We start from the raw sequence: 23,759 nt of genomic DNA, 5'->3' as shown, positions 1-23,759 counted from the left end.
GCATATTTTATAGCAAATATGAACTGTTACATTGGAGTTGTTTAATATGTCCAGCATTACAGCCAGCAGATGCTGCATATCAAGGAATGTGGTTACAGCAGAAGATGCTTGGTTTGGAAATTACCTAGTAAGTTGTCAAATTTTATCATTTTCAGATATTTACAAAACATTATTTGAGCTCCTAATGCCTTGTACTTTTTGGTTTAGTTTATAACTAGTGACCTGGCACATGAAGATCTGAAAAATGTAAATTGTGTCTGAAAAAGATAGAAAACAGTTTACAGGTCCCAGAAACTACTGTCTGGCTTCATGTGATTTAATAAATTATGTAACAAAATTTGAAAAAAATCTGTTCCTGATTTAAAAGTATTATTTCCTGTTTAATTGTGTGGTACTTAATTTGAAGGCAGTTGTTATAATCCAGAATCTTTGTTTTTGTGACTACCTCAAACTATGTTAAATTGGTTGAGATTTTATGACATATTCTTTGAAAAACAATAGCAAAATGTACTGTGATGTCCTGTAAAAACAAAGTTTTTGCAGTTTTCCATGTTTTTATGAAAGAACCAATTAGAAAATGACATTCATAACCCAGGAACAAAAATTGGGTTGCATAGTGTAAACCCTCTAGGAGCCCCGGTGGCGAACTGCGTTAAAGCACTGAGCTGGAGACCGAAAGGTCTCAGGTTCAAACCCCAGGAGTGGCTGCTGTTAGCTCCAGCTCCTGCCAACTTAGCAGTTCGAAAATATGCCAATGTGAGTAGATCGATAGGTACCGCTCTGGCGGGAAGGTAATAATAATAATAATAATAATAATAATAATAATAATAATAATATTTTTGTACCCCGCCACCATCTCCCCAGAGGAACTCGGGGTGGCTTACAGATATAACAGCGCTCCATGCAGTCATGCCGGCCACATGACTTTGGAGATGTCTATGGACAACGCTGGCTCTTCGGCTTAGAAATGGAGATGAGCACCAACCCCCAGAGTCGGTCACGACTGGACTTAACGTCAGGGGAAACCTTTACCTTTAGTGTAATTTACCTGTGACGAGTGGCGCCATCTATATGTCAAACTATAAGTTGCAAGATTTGAATTGTTGTATCATGCCTGATTTTGCCCTTACCCTGTAAATGTAGTTGGATTGGTTATTTATATCTGTCAATCAATGTTGTTTGCACCTGTTATATTGCTCACCCAGCTCAACTGTTTGGCTCCACCTCTTCCTGGAGTAGGACAGTGTTTCCTCCTTTCATTCCACCAGCAAGCTCTCTACCAGATGGACGTGAGAGAGAGACTTGGCTCTGAAAGCCCTTGAAAAGTTACCTCTCAGCACCAATTCTGAGGTTCTTACCCTTGGGACTCACACTTCATGTTCAGGGCCAACCTGAACAACGTTGAGGAGTCTCAAGCGCCTTCACATCAGTCCTTTGGCAACAGAGGAAGACTCTTGTCTTCAGATATAGGTCATTGGACTGAGGCTGAGTTTGCTCCGGCATTCACAGCCAGAGGAAGAGGGATCTGGAAAAGCTCCACAGACTTAAACAATCAAAGACTGTAATGTATATTTTCTTTTATCCCCTTTGTGAACAATAAACCCAGTTTTTGAGTTATCTACAGTGTTTTGGTCCTTGGGAGTTCCAGTTTCCCTAAAGGAGGGCAAGAAGCAATCCCCATGCCTCTTTCACTAAGAGTACAGCCCCAGGTGCGACGGCACACTACCAGTCATTGGTAATTGTTTGCTGGACTTCAGTTGTATAAAGGTTAAAGCTTGCCAGTTATCAGTAATTGTTTGCTGGATTTTTGAGTGAATTCTTTGGCCCCTTCTCCAGTGACATATAATCCAGATTATCAAAGCAGATTATATGTATCTACACTGCCATATATCCCAGTTCAAAACAGATAATATGGATTTTATATGGCAGTATAGAAGAAGCCTTTGTCATCATTGGAACAACAGCTGCTTGATCCTATAGCTAGAGTGTATTTCCTTGTATCTGTCTTGTTTTTTGTGTTCCACATTTGTGCACTGTCACATATTTCATTTAGTGTCTTGACATATATGTAATGTGTCTTCTGGCTATGTTGTATGTTGTTTTGTACATTGTATGTTTGACATGATATTCTATTTAATTCTAAATATATTTTAATCCTCTATTGTTCATATTTGCTATAGATATATTTCTTGTTCATTTCTGTTTTCATATTTGTTATAATTATTGGGTTTTGATTCAAGTTGAGCACCCTTTACTTGAAATTCAAAACTATTAAGTATTTCTGAATCCAAAATTGTCCACATGAGTGTTTGTGATAGTGATATGTTTGCTTTTTTATTGTTCAATGTACATAAACTACTTCATGAATTTAATATATATAAAGTGTATATAAAACATGAATGTCGTGTTTAGACTTCAGTTCTATAAAGATATCTCTTTATGTGCACGTATGCAAGTACAGGCATTGCAAAATAAATTTTAAAATCCAAAACATTTCTGGTCCTAAGCATGTTCCTCGGTGGAATGTGTTCCTCAATGGCAGCTAGAGACTTCCGAGTCAGTGTGGAAGTAAAATCCATTTTTTAGTCCAACTGTAAATGAGATAGCCAGAGTGGAATAGAGAGCCAGTGCACTAAAGTGGTTTGAACAATGGACTACAGGTCTCAAATCTCTGCTCGGCCCTGGAAACCAATTAGGTGACCTTGGCCAAGTCACACTCTCTCAGTCTCAGAGGAATGAAATAAATGTTGCCAAGAAAAAGTCTTAAGGTCACCATAAGTCAGAAATGACTTCAAGGCACAAAACAATATAAATGAGTATAATATTTTATTTGCTAATAATGAGTGGTGGGGCAATAATTGTTCAAAATTAATCAGGCTTTCTAAATATTAACAAATCATATGAGTGTGTGGGATTTTATTTGCTAATAATGAAACCAGTCCTTCCAAATCCAAATGAATCTACTGTGAGTTTCGGGCCATTTAATTTATTAGTAACAAATGAGGTTGTTTTTTATTTGTTAGTAATGCAATTTAAATATGAAAATATAAATAAAAAAGTAATTTGTTTTACCTTAATCATGTTGTTGTTGTTGTTAGCCAGCTAGTCTCCACCTCATCCTTAAGGTCACTTTGGGTGTGAAACCCTTTTGCCTTTACCAGCCTGAAAAGGGCCCTGCATCCCTGGTCTTGCCCGAAGATACATCTAAAGCAGTAGATCACATTGCACTACCAGAAATGTGTGTTGTTTCAGCATAATTTTGTTTGTCTGCAAACAATTTACAGCCCCCCTAGAATCTATAGAATTTAACTAACATTAATTTGTTCATAAATCCAGCACTGCAGGTGGAAAGAGCATGCCGTTCCATATTGTGCTTCCAATCCTTTAAACACGGTTGAGGAATCAGAGGCATTCCATTTGCTTTGATGAAGCACAAGAAAAATAAAGAGCTTTTTGGCAGACTGATGTGTCTCCACTGCAAGTGGTATACAGTATGCTTATGAAAATGCCAAGTACATGTTTGACCATGATTAGAAAGAGGATGATGAAATAATGCAATAGAATCATAGAATAACAGAGTTGGAAGAGACCACATGGGCCATCTAATCCAACCCCCTGCCATGCAGGAAAAGCACAATCAAAGTACCCCTGACAGATGGCCATCCAGCCTCAGTTTAAAAGCCTCCAAGGAAGGAGTTTCCACCACACTCCAAGGCAGGGAATTCCACTGTTGAACAGCTCATACGGTCAGAAAGTTCTTCCAAATGTTCAGGTGGAATCTTCATTCCTGTCATTTGAACCCATTGCTCCAAGTTTCCAGAGCACCAAAAAACATGCCTGCTCCCTCTTCCTTGTGACATCCTTTCACATGGCTATTATGTCTCTACTCAACCTTTTCTTCTTCAGGCTAAACACACCCAGCTCTTTAAGACTCTCCTGGATCCATCTAGGCAAATGGGATAGTGTGATGTAGTGGTTTGAGCATTTGACTATGACTCTGGAGACTAGGATTTGACGCCTCACTCAGTGACCTTCAGCAGTCAGCCTCTGAGGAAGACAGTGGCAAACCTTTTCTAACAAATCTTGCCAAGAAAACTCTATGATGGGTTCACTTTAGGTCACCGTAGGTCAAAAAGGACTTGAAGACATACAATAATAAACACTCCTGGCAGGGTCATCTATAAAGTACACTGTGGTGGCTATATCAACCTCTCAAAGTGGACAGGTACATACTGGAGGAGGAAGAGTTATACTTTTACCCCATCACCACTAACATCATTTTCAGAAGACGGAGTTGTGTGTGCCAACACAACAGTCAAGATCCAAAAATGTTACTCGACATGCATAACTTATTTCAGATGTTAACCAACATGCATCAACCACTCTGCCACTCTGTCACCACTTCTGAAATAAGATACAGCTGGTATTCCAGTTTAGAACAGTTTCCCTGTCTTCTCATTTGCCTCAGACAGCAAACAGTTTGAGGTTAGATCCCCCACTCCCCAATTTTTGATGTGGTCCAACTGGGCTCTTCTTAACTCCCAAGGCAAACACTAACCACTGTGTTCCCTGCCAACATACCACCCCAAAATGAAATTAAGGTCTCTTTTACATAGCATAAATTCATATACACGAAGAGGCATATACAGATTTTTAAGTCTCACTATAGCAGATGTGTCAAGGATGTGGGTGACACTGAAATGTTTTCATGTATTCCTGATCCACTTACTAGTATGTGTGGGGTTTTGTATTCTCAGAAATATTTTGCTAAATATCTTTTGTGTTTATTAAATACTGCTAATGCTATAATGATGTTGCCATTATTGAGGTAACTGCATTCCAGTGGCATTTTCTAAGAGTATTTAACAACTTTTATGATGGCTATTGGACGTTAAGTCCATAAATGATAATCCTGTAATTTATGGCCATTAACAAATATATTTGTCTCCTTGTGTTATTGCAACTGTGGCTATCAAAAATATATTTCTGTCTGTGATTGTATTATTGTAATTGCAATTATTTTATTGTTCTGGATGATTTTATAATTTCTAGTGTCAACTGAATTACTTTCCTGGGCTTCTAGATTGTTTTAGGGATTTTGCTAAGTGTAATAATGATTCACCAAAGACCCTTTTCATATGAATAGCCCATGCACTACATAGCCAAATGCAATACATACAAGCTAGATCACTGTGGATGCACAACCAGCAAAAATTCAACAGCAGGCTTTTCATCATTCACAGCAGGAATACCTACCCAGCTGTATCCACAATAATTCCCACATTACATTGCCTCCATAAATATGTTCAAAGAGATGACTAGAACTCTGCACACACTTACAAAGTCACCTTTAAATGTAATTATTAAACTCCATGATAATAATGTTTATTTATAATGCTTTTTCCACCAAAGGGAGGAACATTGAACATATACAATCAAAATTCAAATATATTGTTGGGTTTGTCTGGAATATCAATCTGCAAAAGGATCAGATGCATCTGAGGCCTCATCTACACTGCCATATATCCAGTTTCAGAATGTAGATTAACTGCATTGAACTGAATCAAATACTAGTGCAGATGTGGCCTGAGGAAACAGACATACCAACACTATAGAATTAATGCAGTTTGATACCATTTTAACTGCCATGGCTCAATGCTATGGCATCCAGGAAGATGTAGTTTGGTTTTATTTATATATTGTGGCAGAAGCACACCAAGGGTACAAGTTGTAATGTATTGAAAAACACAAACTTAAATTTAAAAACTTGGCATTATACTAAATGTCCTTTGACTAGTGGCTGGCCACGTGGAGTGCCTCTGGTGTTGCTATAGGAAGGTCCTCCATTGTACCTGTGGCAGGGCTCAGACTGCTTGCTGTGGGATCATACATGGGTCTATTTTTTCCATAATTCTATGCAAAATAAGTCTCTCCAGAACTTTGTAAAGGCGGTACAACAAGGAGATCAGTCTATAGCTTTTTGGGTCATTACAGTCTTTGGCTGGTTTCAAGATGGCTATGACTCTTGCTTTCCGGCAGAAGCATGCAGCCAAATGTATGTTGGGGATGCACCAGTATTCTTTGGCAGAGAAGGTAAAAGATCTTGTGAAACTATGCCCCCCATGATTCCTTAGCATTAAGCTATGGCAGTTAAAGTGGTGTCAAACTGCATTAATTCCATTGTGTAGATTTACCCTCAGGCTATGAAAGCTTATGCTACCAATTTTTCTCTCAGTGAGTCTCGACGGGTGTTACAAATCCTCTTGCATACTAATATACAGCCAGAGACAAAGACAATACTACATAAAACTATAAATATACATACTTTCCCCAACATCCCACCAGCCACCCCAGCAACCTCAGGATCAATTCAGCAGCTTAATCTGGTGAATCAAAGACTGGGGATACTAGAGCGCTGAGATTAAATATAAGAATTAAAAGTTTGAAATAGGCCTCAAACTGAAGAGGTATAGCTGTGAGCTATTTAGTGAGATTTAAAACAACTTGGACAGTGCTGTTCTGAATTAAAGCCAGAAGGAGAACAGAGCAAGAAGACAAACTGACCAGAAGGCTCTTGCAGTAATCCAGACATGGCAGACCAAAGTCTGGCCAAGCAGATGACCAGACTCTATAGTCAAGAACCTATCTATGTTCCAGAGTTGGAAATTACATGCCTTTGCTGTATCCAAATAAAAGGGCACAGGAACAAATGAGCCATAAGGTTTTGGCAATCACTCTACAATCCTTAAAACACGAATGAAAAAGGTCTTCTTATGTCCCTTCCACACAGCCGAATAAAATCCCACATTTTCTGCTTTGAAGCGGAATATATGGCAGTGTGAACTCAGTTCAAACCAGATATTGTGGGATTTTCTGCCTTGATATTCTGGGTTATATGGCTGTGTGAAAGGGCCCTCTGTCAAGCTGAAACACCATGGTGTCACTTTTTTCCATATTCAAGTTAATCTCAATCACTTCATTACACAACATGAGTTTGCACATTTCAATATTTGAACCATTTGATATTTTCCCTTTACCTTTTAATAAGATTATAAGCTTGTAACTACAAAAATAGATCTGGTTATAATTACACCAGAAAAGGAATACATTTGTGCTAAATAATGTTACAAGTGTAATATAACGCTGGTTGTTACTGGAGAAAATAATGGCTCAAAAAGGAACTAGTAGTCAGTTGCAGCTAGTTACTCCACAGTTTTACATATGCTGCATAGGCTTGTAACAGTTTTTGACTTTCCATTTAAAAATAATGTAAGGATTCTTGTTCCAAGGAAGAAAGTCTTTGAGATATCACCAGTCTCTACAAGAGAAGTACTGCTTTGCTTACCATTGACATTTCTGTAATATGCTGAAAAATATATACACGCAAAACTATTGTCTTTGTCCTTTGTGAAGCTGTAGCCCACACATACAGAAACTGCAATTAGAGAAGGACTGGCTGATTGATCAAAAGGATGTGAACAACATAACCAGTGCTTTCTATTTTTAAAAGTCAGCGTAAGGTATCATAGTTTCACTATCTAGCTTTCTCAGGGCCCTTCCAAACAGGCCCTATATCCCAGAATCTGACCCCAGGTTTTCTGCTTTATATGAGGTCGCACTACCATATAATCTGGGATAACATAAAGGTAACCATAAGAGCAATCCGGCATGTTTTGGAGCTAACAACATTCACATAAGAAATGAAACAATCAAGATGGGTAAACTAACATTTTCAACCTGAGAATATCTGAATGTGTTTTCCAAATGTATCCAGGGATTCTTTCTTCCTTTCTTTTCCTTTCTCTCTTTCTTTCATTCATTCAACACAATCCACTTTTCTTATCTTCTCCATTTTAGTGGCCAATCTTGCCATTAATTAACTGCTTTTGGAAATAGCTTTTAAAGCAGGCTTATCTGTCCTCTTTTCTTTCTGTTTTCATGTTAACATGTGCTTAGTAAGGAATTGAAGTGGCAGTTGCTGTTTTTCTTGCTAGTTGTAAACAGCAGCATTGGGTAAAGTAGAATTCTATTTTTTCCCTAGCTCAGCCATGATTACGTTGTTTATCAAAGTCTGTGTTTCTCCGGGTTTCCTTTACTATCCAGTGCCAGTGTTACTAGAAAAACTTCCAACTAGATGGTGGCTGAAGAGGAAACGTTAGGCTTAGTGGACATAAAAAAGCTTTGTTTTTTTTTTTTAAAAAAAGAGCTCCTCTGTCAGAGATTGTGTTAACTGAGATATGCCTTTATTTTGCCTGTCCTTGCAGGCAAGGAAACATAAATGCAGCTTCAACATGCTATAATAACTATTTCAATTCTTTAAGTTGTTTATGTAGTCAAATCAGCACCAACTATGCACATGATCAAACATAGGAAAACAGAAAACAATACAACTTGATAATTTTTTTAAGTACCCTAAGGTAACAGCTCTATCAAAAACCATCAAATGAAATACCCACATTGTAGGTGAAATGAAGTAGAGTATAGTGAACAAGGGACAAGCCATACTGCAATATTTTGTTGGTCCCACCTGCATAAGATACTAATGATGTCAGTTCTCCAAGAGATAGGTCACATCCAATCAAAACAGCACTATCCAGGTACAAATGGGTGGTATAAACAGGCCTAGGAAAACCTGTGGTTTGCGAAAGTACTTCAGGAAAAATGAAAGCAATGTGCAGTAAGGACATAGCAAGGTCAGTGGGCATGAAAAGCTAACTTTGGGTGGAAACAACACTGAAAGCTAAGGGAATGGGAGCTTTAAGAACAGGCTTTCACATTGAAACATTTTGTTGCAGGTATTGTCTGTCTTTTGTTCTTTTTAAAAATTCTTCCTGGGCTGCTTTTCCAAAAGAAACCAAATCAAATGAAAAATCTCATTAAGATGAAACATTTACGAACTCCCCAGAACAACAGCTAAATGGCTAAGAGCAACAGTGTGCCAAAAGAAAGCAAGCAAACAACAAACCTGCTGAACCAAAAAGTGCTGCAGCCCTTGTAAAGCAGGAACAGAGAACAACATTTCCTCCCTCACATGGGCAAAGCATTCCAAATCTGACTCTTCTCCTTAATCCACTGCAAAGACTACATACATAACAGATGTATTGATTATTTATATACTTCATTTATACCCTGCCAGGGACTCAAGACAACTTACAAACTCTGGAAAAAATTCAATGCTGCATATAAACATAACAATAAAAACATACTCCTTCAAGACTAACAATTAAAACATGAGCAAATAAAATACAAAGGACAATAAAAACAGATTAAAACATATAAAGTGCCGAGTCTTAGTTCATATTTATTGATTAGTTCATAGTTCTTATTAAGATTATTGTAGTCGAAATCCGTAATACGTTATTTTCCAAACACCAGGTCTTTAATTTTTTTTTCTGAAGACCAGAAGGGATGGGCCTGCCTGATGTCCCTGGGAAGGGAGTTCCACAGCCAAGGGGCCGCCACTGAGAAGGCCCTGTCTCTTCTCCCCACCAGTCGTGTTTGCTTAGGGGCGAGACCGAGAGCAAGGCCTCCCCAGCAGATCTTAAAGCTCTCATTGGCTCATAAGGGGAGATGCATTCTGACAAGTAAGTTGGACCAGAACCGTTTATGACTTTACAGGCCAAAGGAAGCACTTTGAATTCAGTCCGGAAACAAACCGGCAGCCAGTGGAGCTGAAACAATAGAGGAGTTGTATTCTCCCTGTATGCCGCTCCGATAAGGAACCTGACTGCCACCCATTGGACTATTTAAAGCTTCTGGGCCTTCTTCAAAGGCAACCCCTGAATGCAATCCACACACTGATTGCTTAAGGGATTTATCAGAATCAACAGGCACCAAAATCAATGGTTAGGAACCAAGCACTAAGTATATAGATATCTCCAATCTGATACCTATTGGGTTTTCTTTTTTTAAAAAAAGATTATGTATTTACATATATTTAGTGGAAGTCCCATCTTCCCCATACCATGTTGGGATTAAGGGAGTGCAGAAGTATGTTTAGAGGGCATCGGATTGAGGAAGGCTGCTTAGAAGGGCTCAGATTCTTGCCTTGGATGATGACTGTGAAGGGAACACACTCTTGACTGCCAAGGTTTGGATCCCTCCAAAGTAATATGTAAGGAATATGAAAACTTCTTTGAAAGCACAACTATGGGACAAAAGGGAGATCCAAAATCCAGTGAGGCAATAGCTAAAGTATCTCGAAACATGTAGCAAAACATGTTTGTGTAAAACAAATTGAAGGGAACGTGGAGTCGGGCTGGCTGTGGTGCAGGTGCTACTCCCCCCAAAGGTGCCATTTATCATCATCTTGGTAAGAGTTGCAGACATAACGGGACCATTTTGCAAGGTGGAAGACACATGGTAAAATATGTATTTTGGAATATGGTTCCCGGGGGTGGGGGGTAAAACTGATGTTCTTCCATATAGAAAATGCTCACTTCTAATAGTTTCTAAGTTATGACCTATCCCTTTAACAAATTGTCTAGACAGAGAACCAACATAAAAATTCTAATAGAATATGGAAAAAAATTCTGATAGAATATGAAAAGCCAACACCATATTCACTAATAACCATTTAACTTTTATGTTTTTTCCCCTTTATTTTTTGTTCCCTGATTCCTAAGGACCAGATCATCACAAACAGAGCTTGGGTACAAAGTGAATAGTGATTGGATTGTATATTTTACCAAATTGGGGAAATATCATTTTTTGCTTCTTCAACTCTTAGCTTCCAAATGACCCAGGATGCAATTTACAACATTTTACACCTTGAGTGGCTATTTCAATTATGATGTAAAAGTCCTCCTTCATGCTATTTACGATTAGAATTGCAAACTGATTAATGCTGTTTGTTCTGCTCCACAGTCACACAAGGTGGAGGATTCTTCTAGGTCGGTCAGTGTTTTTCAGCCTGTGGGCCCCCAGATGTTTTGGCCTTCAAATCCCAGAAATCTAAACAGCTGGTACACTGGCTGGGATTTCTGGAAGTTGTAGGCCAAAACACCTGGGGACCCACAAGTTGAGAACCACTGTTCTAGGTAGTACAATTTTTTCCAGTTGTCTTGATCTGCCAACTCCACTTCTAAGTCTGTTCAGGGACTTCCAAGTTGCCCATTCTTGGTCTGCCCCTGGAGGAAGACCCTTGCGTAGGGCCATCAGACTCAACCGTGATACTGACCTACATCATTCCCAGATTTTTCTGCCTCAAAATTTCGTGTCAGTTTTGTTTATACTTTTTCTGATGAAGTATTCTAAAGGGACTATTAAATATATTGCTTTACTGTGGACACCTTGCTCCATTCTTCAAATATATGAAACGTCAATATATACTATTCTGAGCAGACAGGTTAGTATTGTGAGAAAGCCACAAAAACTTCAAGGCAACAGTTACTCAAGCCCAAACAAGCAGGCCTCTACAAACAGCACCAATACATGTCCCCACCTTACAAAGCATCCAGTACTTAAGTTACTTTAAACAAAGGATTCGTTTTGCTCTCCTCGCAGTAGGCAGCAAATAGACTTGACAGACGCCCAGCAGAGCTCCAGTCCAAACGACTGCCAAAAAATTATTGGAACAATACAGCTCTAGTTTTTGAAAAAATGAAACAAACACAGCATAAAATGTCAAAACAAAAGAACTACAAGGGTTCACCTGAAGAAAAATGACAAAAGACAAAAAATATTGCTATTTGTTAATTTGAGTGTTTCAGTAAATTCACAATGAAGCAGACACAAAACATGTTGCCTTTGAGGAGAAACTGGACACGCAGCTCCCTCTTCTCCCACCTGGAAAGATTTTCTTTCATGCACCACACCAAACCAACTTTTATGGCTCTGATATTTTTTTAAGTAAACCTATGTTTTAGCAGAAAACCTCTGTGTGTAAAGTGTGGCTGTAAAGAAAAAGCACATTGTTATGCAAGTAGATATAAATCTATGCTCAATGATCAAGGAAGGTTTCCTTGCAACTCCAGTTCTCACAGAGCTCTCTGATTTGTAGGTAAAGATGAATTCTACAGTCCAAAACTGAATGGTGTGTACAAAAGTCCAGAATTACACCCACCTCAATATATTTGTTGCATTTAAAAAATAGTATAACAAAGCCTCCTTTTATTGCTTCTCCTGTTTATGTGACAGCGATTTGTTTCAGATGCAAACGGAATCCTACTTCAACATATTAGCATTATTAAGTTCAAACATATCATCTGGTTCTTTGGAGATGCCAAAAAATATCTTTCCTCGCTAGTTAGAATCAAAGGCAAGCTATGAGCAAAACATTATGTTGTGCAAGGTCATTTTCAGTAGACAACTTCAAATAACTTACTTCAGATTACTTACATAACTAGTATGACAATGCGATCTGTTGCTCTCGTGGAGTTTTAGAGCTTCACTTCTTCGGCATAAATAATAATCCACAATTGGCAAGTTACACAACTGCACAGTTCAACAACATTCACGGAACGCTGCATGTGCTAGTTAGCCGTGTTTGACTTTCTTAAGAGTGCAGTATCTTAGCCAGTGAATCTGAAACTCTCAAGACATGTCCATTTGTTAATGCATAATCTCATACCACTTGCATATGTGGCATAATTATACATGCCACCTGTAACCATGTCAAACAAAACTTGCTTCCAAAGGAAGACTACTTCACATGCTGCTCTTTTTTTCTCACCCCACAAATATTTCCTACAATAGTCAAATATTCATGCACTGGATTTTTTTTTACTCGTATGCTGGCCACACAGCAAAGCCTTGGCATCTTGCTGCACAAAGGATATGTTTTTCCAACACTGACATCCGTGCCATAAACAACAAAAGCTCATCTTCATGCAGAAATCTGGCCTCATAGCACCTTCAGGCTCCCAACCAAAATATGATCAATGGCAAGACTGTCCCTTTTCTCTCAAGGCAGCAAGTCAAATGCACAGATTGTTTGGTGCAATTGCACTAGTATTGTACCCTATCTCTGCAACCTCTAACACAATTATTATTAATATTAATATTAAGTATTTCCCCAAAAGGACACGGAGGCAATCAACTGTATTAATTGGCCAAATCTAAATAGTTATATGAATAATTACGCTAGTGCTATTCAAAGTGTTGCCAGGCCACAAGCTATTGGCTGCTGCTCCTTTTGAGTTTCCAGAAAAGAAAGGAACAATGGTAACCAATGCTCTCAAAATATGATGCCATCCTTAGCATTTTGGGGAAACATATAATGCTGCTCCCCTGTATTTGGTAGCTTGAAAAGCAGTACACCATGCCATGCTTCCTTCTCTTAGTTGAGAACAGCCAGAACAGCTAAGTTAATGTTTTCTTTCGTGTTCCTTACATGGATGTAAGCTGCTTTGGGTCCCATAGTGAGAGAAATGCAGGAAATACACTAAACAAATGAATAACATCACCTGTGTTGTAACTACAACTCAAACCCCTCTCTCTATGAGATTGTGGGCTCCTCTGGGCAATGGTAGTATTATCATAGTAAAGGGTTGAGGAGGTGGAAAGGAGAAGAGAAGTAACAGCAGCCAAAGGTAAGGTGAAAGGTTTTACTCTTGGGGGAATGGGCAGGCTAAAGCCTTTCTATTCAGGCAGACTTTGAAAGGAGAATATTTTCAAGACAGAGACATGGGATGATGCGTAGTGTTATATGTCTTTTCATACATTTTTGATTATTTTAATGACTTTATTGATTTTAATAGTCCTATTTTAATTCCATTGTAATGTTTCTATGTTTTAGGTCTTATGTTGTGCATTTTTTAGCATTGTGTGTTGATTTGAGTTGTTAAAAGTAGCTGCCTTCAGGCTCTGGAACTCCCTCCCCACAGGGCCCTTCTACACTTCCATATAATCCAGAATATCACAGTAAAATAATCTACATTATCTGGTTTGAACTGGATTATCTGAGTCTACACTACCATATAATCCAGTTCAGAGCAGATAATCTGGATTTTATACAGCTGTGTAGAAGGGGCCACAGAAACCAGGATGGGCCCATCCGGCATGCCTTTTGCAGGAAGGTGAAAAGATACCTTTGCCATAAGGCATTTAGGGAATTACGAGAGGGCAGGCTACTGGAGATGCTGGGAATGGTATTTGGGGAGGGGGACTATCTTCATTTTGACTGTGATTTTAGTTGTCATTTAATTTTGATGCTGCATGACACAAAGTTTCATTAATTATTTTTAATACATTCATTTGCTAGATTTTATATTTTAGTTTGAATATGTATTAACTGATTTAAACTGATTTTTAATACCAATTATATTTAATTCTGTTTTAATGTTCACAGACTCATAGAAAAATAGTGTTGGAAGGGACAACATGGGCCATCTAGTCCAACCCTTTTCCATGCAGAAAAAGCACAATCAAACCAGTCCCTACAGATGGCCATCCAGGCTCTATTTAAAAGCTTCCAAGGAAAGAGCTTCCACCACATTCTGATATACAGTCGTTGTAGATTTTAAATTTTACTGAAATGCTTTTAGCATAAGCCGCTTTGAGGGCCCTTCCTCACAGCCATATAACCCAGAATATCAAGACAGAAAAATCCCATGATATCTGCTTTGAACTGGGTTATCAGAGTCCACACTGCCATATATTCCAGTTCAAAGCAGAAAATGTGGGATTTTATTCAGCTGTGTTGAAGGGGCCTTATAGTTTACTTGTGGAGAGAATAAGTGGGTATAAATAAATATAATAATAATAATAATAAATCACACACTGCTAGCAGCCTTGAGTCCCAATGCTGGGGAAAAGGTGAGATACAAACAAAGTATATTGATAAATAAGGCCCATTCTACACGGCCATATAAAATCCAGATTATCTGCTTTGAACTGGATTATATGGTAGCGTAGACTCGTATAATCCAGTTCAAAGTAGATCATGTGGATTATATGATTTGATAACCTGGATTATTTGGCAGCATAGAAAGGGGATAAGCTTTACACGAGAAAAAGCAGGATATAATTAATTCATGGTAATAATAATAACAATACAATACCTGAGAATATTCGGAATATGCAAGATCACCTGGTGTCTGACAGAGGAGCATGAACACAAGCCAGCAGTACCTGTGGCCTCTTATCTGAATGTAGTTGAATGCATATATAATAATAAAACTTTATTTATAACCCACCCTATCTCCCCGGGAGGACTCAGGGCGGTTTCCAACAAAAGACTGCAAACATCCAATGCCATAATAAACAACAAAAGCAAAACAAGCCAAATCAAAACAGTAAACAATAAAGAGAAACACTCAAAAAACAGGGGAATTCCAGACAGGAAATCAGGACCAGCTAACACCTCCCAACAAAGGATTTCCTCAGGCAGGAAGCAGCCAGTCTTTGAAGCTGCAATGCCATTCAGTGCTAATCAAGGTGGCCAGTTACAAGATTCACACTTTCCTCAAACGGGCAATAGTTCTTTCTCCCACCCTGGATCTACCACATATACATAAACCCCACTTGCCTAGTTTCCAACAGACCTCACAACCTCTGAGGATACCTGTCATAGATGTGCATGAAATGTCAGGAGATAATGCTTCTGGAAGATGTCCATACAGCCCGGAAAACTCACAGCAACCTAATGAGACTTTATTTCTCTCCCGCCCTATCTACCCAGTGGGGACTCAGGAAGGCTTACAGCATATAGATAGGCAAACATTCAATGACATATAAAAATACAAAATAACATAAACCAAAAGATAAAACCCACTGTACATTTACACAAGCAGCAAAGACAATTGTGCACAGAGCAACAGCGTAGATCCCTGAAGGTTGGATCTACACTGCCATTGAATCTAGTTCAAAACAGGTACTCTGGATTTTATATGGCAGGGTAGATGGGGCCATAATCCCCATTGAGATTAAAACTGCCCCTTCACTGTGTTGTCGAAGGCTTTCATGGCCAGAATAACCGAGTTACTGTGAGTTTTCTGGGCTTGTATGGCCATGTTCCAGAAGCATTTCCTCCTGACGTTTCGCCCACAACTATGGCAGGCAAGGATGCCTGTCATAGATGTGGGCGAAACGTCAGGAGAAAATGCTTCTGGAACATGGCCATACAAGCCCGGAAAAGTCGCAGCAACCCTGCCCCCTTCCCTGTTATCTTTCAAGAACCAGCTGAAGACCTACCTGTTCAAGCAAGCTTTTGAGTAATGACAGCAAGGTCGATCTGCACAGAGTTTAGCAAAATATACTGTTGAACTGATGAGTCTCCACAATCATTTCTGTTTTGATGCTAAATATTTATTTATATCTGGACCTTTGTATGGATTCTTTTTGTCTTGTACTTTATGTTCAGCGCGCTTTGACTGGTATTGTATGATGTTGTGAGCTGCCTTTGGGTCCCGTTAGGGAGAAAAGCAGGATATAAATCAAGATGTATTGTTCTGTATTATTATTATTATTCTAAGGCAGGAGCGTGCGTGGCGCAATGGGTTAAACTCCTGTGTTTGCAGGACTGCTAACTTGAAGGTTGGGTTGCTGACCTGAAGGTTGCTAGTTCAAATCCAACCTGGGGAGAGCGCAGATGAGCTCCCTCTGTCAGCTCCAGCTCCCCATGCAGGGGCATGAGAGAAGCCTCCCACAAGGATGGTAAACTTCAAAACATCCCCTGGGCAACGTCCCTGCAGACGGCCAATTTGTTCACACCAGAAGCGACTTGCAGTTTCTAAAGTCTCTCCTGACACAAAAAAATAAATACAGTAGAGTCTCACTTATCCAACGTAAATGGGCCGGCAGAATGTTGGATAAGCGAATATGTTGGATAATAAGGAGAAATTAAGGAAAAGCCTATTAAACATCAAATTAGGTTATGATTTTACGAATTAAGCACCAAAACATCATGTTATACAACAAATTTTACAGAAAAAGTAGTTCAATACACAGTAATGCTATGTAGTAATTACTGTATTTACGAATTTAGCAACAAAATATCATGATGTATTGAAAACATTGACTACAAAAATGCGTTGGATAATCCAGAATGTTGGATAAGCGAGAGTTGGATAAGAGACTCTACTGTAAATTCCAAGGCAGTGGTTCTCAACCTGGGATCCCCTGGTGTTTTTGGCCTTCAACACTCAGAAATCCCAGCCAGCTTACCAGCTGTTAGGATTTCTGGGAGTTGAAGGCCAAAACATCTGTGGACCCACAGGTTGAGAACCACTGGTGTGAGGCTAGAGGAGGAAGGAAAGTCCAGGAGCCAAGAAACCCTTTCCCTCCTTGGAGGTTGGAAGGAAAGTTAGCAGGAAGGCAAAGAAGCAGGGACTGAGGAGCGCGCCTCCAGTGAGAATACGCCTCCCAGACAGAGTGACCTGCTGGGCAGACAAGAAGCAGCAACAACAACAGCAATAATCGTAATCGGAAGAGGTTGCAAGAGCAACAGCACAAGGAGACGCTTTAAGAGGATAGGGATGAGGGAGACTCCTGAATCCCCACCATATACAGATACTGTATCCATATACATACGAAGGAGCTGGGAACAAAGCCAAGGTGAAGCCGGCCGTGCCATGGAGGAGCTGCCCAAGGAAGAAGAGGGGCACAGCCCGAACAGAGGACCACCCCTTCCCCCCTGCGCATCCCCCCAAGATCTTACATCAGGAGCCCCGAGAGAGCCGATCTTCCCGTCCGATGGCCCAAGATGCTCCGAGAGGAGAGGAGAGAGGAGAGCGCCCTGGAGGAGGAGGCGAAAGAGGGCGGCTTTCCCCGTCCGCCTCCGCTTTCCCTCTGCCTCCTCCTCCTCCTCCTCCGCTTCCCAGGCCGCCTCTAGCGCCAAGCGCGGGGCTTCCTCATTGGCGGCTGCCCGGTGAGGTGCCAGGGCCAGGCAGGGAGGGAGGGAGGGGGGAGGGAGGAAGGAAGGGGAAAGGAGGGAGGAGGAAGAGGGCGCGCAAGAGAAGCAGGCGGGCTGGCTGGCTGTCCTGGGATGCGCGCTCGCGTGGGAGACAGAGACGTGGGCTCTCCCTCCTCCTCCTCCTCCTCCTCCTCCTCCCACCCGCCCCAGGCGTGCACGCGCATTCCCTCCCGCAGGCTTGGTGGCAGGCAAGCAACCTACATGCCAAGGTCCCAGGGGCCGAGGATGGGGAGGAAGAAGAGGCGCATCATATGACCGAGGTGGCCTTCCTCCAGCCCTGAGTGGCAGGAGCACACACAGCCCAGCGCCGCTCCCTCCTCCCAGCCCTCCCTCGCTATGGCAAGTGCAGAGCCTCAAGGCAGCTGGCTTCGGGATTGTGTGTCTTGGTGCATGTTCGTATGCAAGCCCATAGCCAAGGGGTTCAAGCCATTGTGTGTTTTCCGGGCTCTATGGCCATGTGCCAGACGCATTCGCCCCTGAGGTTTCGCCCACATCTAGGGCCGGCATCCTCAGAGGTTGTGAGGTCTGTTGGAAACTAAGCAAGGGAGGTTTATATATCTGTGGGAGAAAGAACTCTTGTCTGTTGGAGGCAAGTATGACTGTTGTAATCAATCACCTTGATTAGCATTTAATGGCCTTGTAGCTCAAGACCTGCCTAATTCCTGCCTGGATGATCCTTTGTCGGGAGGTGTTAACTGTCCCTGATTATTTCATGTCTGGAATTCTTTATTTGTTCTTTATTTATTGTTATCCAGATTTTGTGCATTTTCATGGTTTTGTCCTTTCTGTTGAAATTGTCCACATGCACGTGGATTTCAATGGCTTCTCTGTGCAGTCCGACATGATAGTTGTTAGAGCGATCCAGCATTTCTGTGTTCTCAAATAATGAATTTTTTTCAGGTAAAAAAAAAAAACCCCTGGTTTATTCATGAATTTTAACTGGTTAACCAAATCCAATCTCAATAAAATAGCGAAGAGTAGAGACATCACATTAGCAAAAAAGGTCTGCATAGTTTAAGCAATGGTCCTTCCTTAGGCGATCCCTTGTAGTTTATTTATTTATTTATTTACAGCATTTATATTCCGCCCTTCTCACCCCAAAGCAGACTCAGGGCAGATCACATTGCACACATAAAGGCAAACATTCAATGCCATAACATAGAACAGAGACAAGACGCAGGCACGGGCTGGCCTCGAACTCATGACCTCTTGGTCAGAGTGATTTGTTGCAGCTGGCTTGCTTTCCAGCCTGTGCCACAGCCCGGCCTGTGTTCGAGGATGATGGTCCTCCATTTCTTGGAAGACTCCTGTGCGTGATTTTTGTTAATGTGTGGAGGTCGGTGTACGGCCGGTCAACACACAGTCTTCGCAGAGTGCGGTCCCAGCAGTGGTGTGATTAACACAACGAGAGTGGCTTCTCAGTCTGTTGCAACCTTCTTCCGCCTTCACAGCCATTGTAACATGTACCACGTTATCCTCCGCCTGCTCCGCCATTGAGGTCTTTGGGTCTTCAGATTGTTCTTGGTCTGGATCCTCCCCTGTGGCCACTCCTGGGAGTGTGTGACTCCCGTGGTTGTGCCCGCAGGTTCATTGGAACATGCAAGCCCCCTCACCACGTCAAGGTGACAATCCATCGAGGGGCAATCCGCGGCAGGCAATGGTATTCCCTGTAGTAACCTATGGATGTGAGAGCTGGCCCATAAGGAAGGCTGAGCGAAGGAAAATACACACTTTTGAACTGTGGTGTTGGAGGAAATTTCTGAGAGTGCCTTGGACCGCAAGAAGATTAAACCAGTCCCTAGCCCAGGAAATAATGCCTGACTGCTCACTGGAGGAAAGGATATTAGAAGCAAAGATGAATTACTCTGGCCACATCATGAGAAGACAGGAAAGCTTGGAGAAGAGAATGTTGCTGGGGAAAATGGAAGGAAAAAGGAAGAGGGGCCGACCAAGGGCAAAATAGAGAGATGGTATCCTTGAAGTGATTGCCTTGACCTTGAAGGACCTGGGGGTGGAGACGGCCACGTGGGCTGGTCCATGAGGTCACAAAGAGTCGGAAGCGACTGAATGAATGAACAACAAAACCAAATCCCCATACCAAGCCTGTGAGAAGCAAAAATTAGAGTCCCTCCAGAATTACAAGCACTATCTCAACCAAACTTTGATTATTTACATGATCATTACCAACCAATTTACACTGCAATAGCAGCAAGATTTTGCACAATTAAAACTTGTGTGCCAGTTGCACCTGTATCTAGGGAAGTCAGACTTGGCTACGGTGCAGGTTACTGCAACACACTCTACGTGGGGTTGCCTTTGTAGACTGTTCAGAAGCTTCAAATGGTCCAATGGGCAGCAGCCAGATTTCTTACCAGAGCAACATACAGGGAGCACACAAACACCCCGTTATATCAGCTCCACTGGCTGCCAGTCTGCTACCGCGCACAATTCAAAGTGGTGGCTTTAGCCTATAAAACCCTAAACAGTTCCAGCCCAGCTTACCTGTCTGAACATATATCTGTCTATGAACCATCACAGAGGTTAAGATCATCTGGGAAGGACCTGCTCTCGGTCCCACCTGCGTCGCTGGCATGGCTGGTGAGGACAAAAGACAGGGCCTTTTCAGTGGTGGCTCCTTGGCTCTGGAACTCTCTCCCTAGTGAGATTAGATCAGCGCCCTCCCTCCTGAGCTTTAGAAAGAAAACAAAGATATGGTTGTGGGACCAGGTTTTTGGCCAGTAAGGCAGTGCACAGAATCATTAGGAAATATGTTCAATGACAATCAGAACAGTGTACCATTTTTGATTTTAATTTTAATTAATGATTTTAATTTATAGTTATATGTCAGTGTTTAGTTATTATGGTTTTTTAAATTATATGTATGTTGGCATTGAATTCTTTCCATTATATGCTGTAAACTGCCTTGAATTTCCTCTCCCCCCCCCCCCCCCGCCACGGGTTAGAAAGGGTGGTGTATATAAATATACTAAATTACAGTAGAGTCTCACTTATCCAAGCTAAACGGGCCAGCAGAAGCTTGGATAAGTGAATATCTTGGATAATAAGAAAGGATTAAGGAAAAGCCTATTACACATCAAATTAGGTTATGATTTTACAAATTAAACACCAAAACATCATGTTATACAACAAATTGGATAGAAAAAGTAGTTCAATACGCAATAATGTTATGTTGTAATTACTGTATTTACGAATTTAGCACCAAAATATCACGATATATTGAAAACATTGACTACAAAAATGGCTTGGATAATCCAGAAGCTTGGATAAGCGAGGCTTGGATAAGTGAGACTCTTGTAATAAATAAATAGTGGAAGCCCTGCCAAAGAAAAACAATGGAACAGGAGCAAAGAGAAGAAGCTGTGTCATTTGACTTTATATGAAGAAAACTGTTTCTGACAACCAAGTGAAAGTTCAATTTGTGCAAAATCCACAGACTCTATTGCCAGGATATGTATTTCCTGTGGATAAGAAGCATCATCTAAGATTTCAACCCAAATGGTTTAACATATTCCCCTGGTTAGCCTAATCAATTCATGTACAAGATTTGCTCTGTAAATATGGTGTGATGTTTGGAGGAAAAGTTGGGGATAAAGGTGGTCACCAGAAGCTTTGTGCATTGGTGGCTAAACCATTGGTGCAATGCAGAAATGCAATAGAAGTCTTCGGGCCCTTCCACACTGCCCCTATATCCCAGGATCTGATCCCAGAGTATCTGTTTATCCCAGGTTATTTGGCAGTAAAAGGTAAAGGTTTCCCCTGACGTTAAGTCCAGTCGTGACTGACTCTGGGGGTTTGTCCTCATCTCCATTTCTAAGCCGAAGAGCCGGCGTTGTCCATAGACATCTCCAGGTCATGTGGCTGGCATGACTGCATGGAGCGCCATTACCTTCCCGCCAGAATGGTACCTATTGATCTACTCACATTGGCATGTTTTCGAACTGCTAGGTTGGCAGGAGCTGGGGCTAACAGGGGTCGCTCATTCCGCTCCCGGGATTTGAACCTGGGACCTTTTGGTCCACAAGTTCAGCAGCTCAGTGCTTTAACATACTGTGCCATTAGGGGCCCCTTATCTGGCAATGGGGACACATATATTCCAGTTTAAAGCAGATAATCTGGGATCAGATCCTGGGATAAAGGGCAGAGTGGAAAGGCCCTTCAATACACACCAAAAAACAGTACCATCAGACCAACTTGTGCTTGACTGAAAACTTCTTGCTAATTTACAGTGGAAAATGTCTTGCTGTAACCCGTCGTCATGATAAAGGAAATTTGAAGAAAGCAGGAGAAAACAGAAAGAAACTTCTGCCAATTGTGGAAACAATTGTCCTTTGTGGCTGACAAGAACTTACTTAAAGAGGAAGCAATCATTCAGGACCTATTACCTGTGAAGAACCTTTGCATAACGATGCATAATGATTTCAGGGCCTTATTGAAATCTTGTGCCAGATCAGGAGACACTGAACTGAAAAGTCATCTCAGAGGAAAAAAGTTTCAACCTCTCGCAATATTTTTCTGGCTATGGGCCTGTATGGATGTATTGGCCAGCCAAAAGAACTTTGTCCGAAGGGTAGCCACCAGTGTCACCAGCTCAAGTTGTGCTTCAGAGCCATGAAACTTCATGATGCAAAGATCCTCCCTCTTTCTTTTTGCCAAATCATTTGAATTTTATATGTATACACTTCATAATTTTAAACATCTGTGTTTGTGTGTGTTTGTGTCTGTAAATATTAACTATGAATTGTTTATAAGTTGGATGTTTGTAACTTGGGGACTGCCGTACACACAAACATACACGCACACACACACATATAAATATTACTGTTCCATTAGTTCCATCCACAAGTCCCGCCCCCTCTTCTGAGTGTTCCATGCTTCCCGGAAGGAGAACATACAGAAGAAGAGGAGTCTGGCCGCCTCTTCCAGGCTCTTCTGCTGCCGCTGCCACCCACCCTCCCTCGCTCACTCACCGAGCAGAGCAGCGTTCCTTCTTCCCTGGCAGAGGCAGCCAGAGCCACATGGTAAGGCCCTGAGGAGGAGGAGAAGCAGCAGCAATGGGGTAAATAAAATAATGTATAAATATTAACTTTAAAATAGCGTCCCTACTTTGCAGATTTCCACTTTTTGCTGGTCTTGGAACGTAACCTCCACGATACGTGAGGGAACACAAACATCTGACTTACAAACAACACATAATTAAGAATGGGATTGAGACAAAAGGAAGAGAGAGAAATCTACACCTCCAAAGAGAAATTAACTCCTGGAAGAGTTATTATCATGGGGGAAAGGTGCCTGTTTCAACTGAAGCTTACTCGCCAATCTTTGTTTCCACAACAAGCCAATTTTTAAAAAATCCAATTATCACAGGGACGGAAAGTGAGATGAAATCTTCCGAACAAGGGTACAGACAGCAAAACGAACACCACAGGGGTGTTCAGTCTTCCCTACGCTATCCAAAGACAAAGGTGTTTTAACAATGGCTCCTACTATCCATATAGCACCTCCTGTCCCTTGGTTCTAAGACAGTGGTTCCCAACATTTGGTCCTCCTGTTCTTTTGGACTTCTACACCCAGAAATCCCTGTTAGTTTATCAGCTATTAGGAGCAAAGTTTGGAAACCATTGGTCTAAGACATTCTTCTACAACCTTGTCCCCCCTTCCCAGTAAAGCATCCTCCCATTCTGTTTTCTAGCACAACGGTAATCTCTGAAAATGATGCAAATATTCTAACAAGCAAAGAAGAAAATGCAAAGCCTTATGAACCATTCCCTCCTTCCTTCTTCCCACACATTTCAAAGATAGTTTCCTCTCCAAGATAAAGTTCTTCAGTATTTTTCCTGTTTGTCATGACCAGGTCTTCCACTTCCCTCATTTTAAAAAAAATACT

General features: G+C 41.1%; 1 protein-coding gene across 13 annotated transcripts in view; it reads right to left on the bottom strand.

Moving 5' to 3' along the window:
* The window catches only part of plcb4 (phospholipase C beta 4), a 263,855-nt gene extending 245,957 nt beyond the window's left edge, over nt 1-17,898 (bottom strand). For 6 of the 13 annotated variants that reach the window (XM_062957562.1, XM_016996112.2, XM_062957558.1 and 3 more), the window contains exon 1: nt 17,600-17,897. The gene's annotated coding sequence lies outside the window, so the exon portion shown is untranslated. Of the gene's footprint in view, nt 1-17,599 lie in introns of all 13 variants that reach the window. The other 7 variants (XM_062957597.1, XM_062957576.1, XM_008116150.3 and 4 more) reach the window with 3 other exon arrangements.
* Between the last annotated feature and the right edge of the window lie 5,861 nt (nt 17,899-23,759).

This window comes from Anolis carolinensis, chromosome 1, assembly GCF_035594765.1.
Source record: "Anolis carolinensis isolate JA03-04 chromosome 1, rAnoCar3.1.pri, whole genome shotgun sequence".
NCBI classification, from domain to species: domain Eukaryota; kingdom Metazoa; phylum Chordata; class Lepidosauria; order Squamata; family Dactyloidae; genus Anolis; species Anolis carolinensis.
The sequence above is the reverse complement of the archived record's forward strand: the minus strand, read 5'-3'. Positions and strand labels throughout refer to the sequence as shown.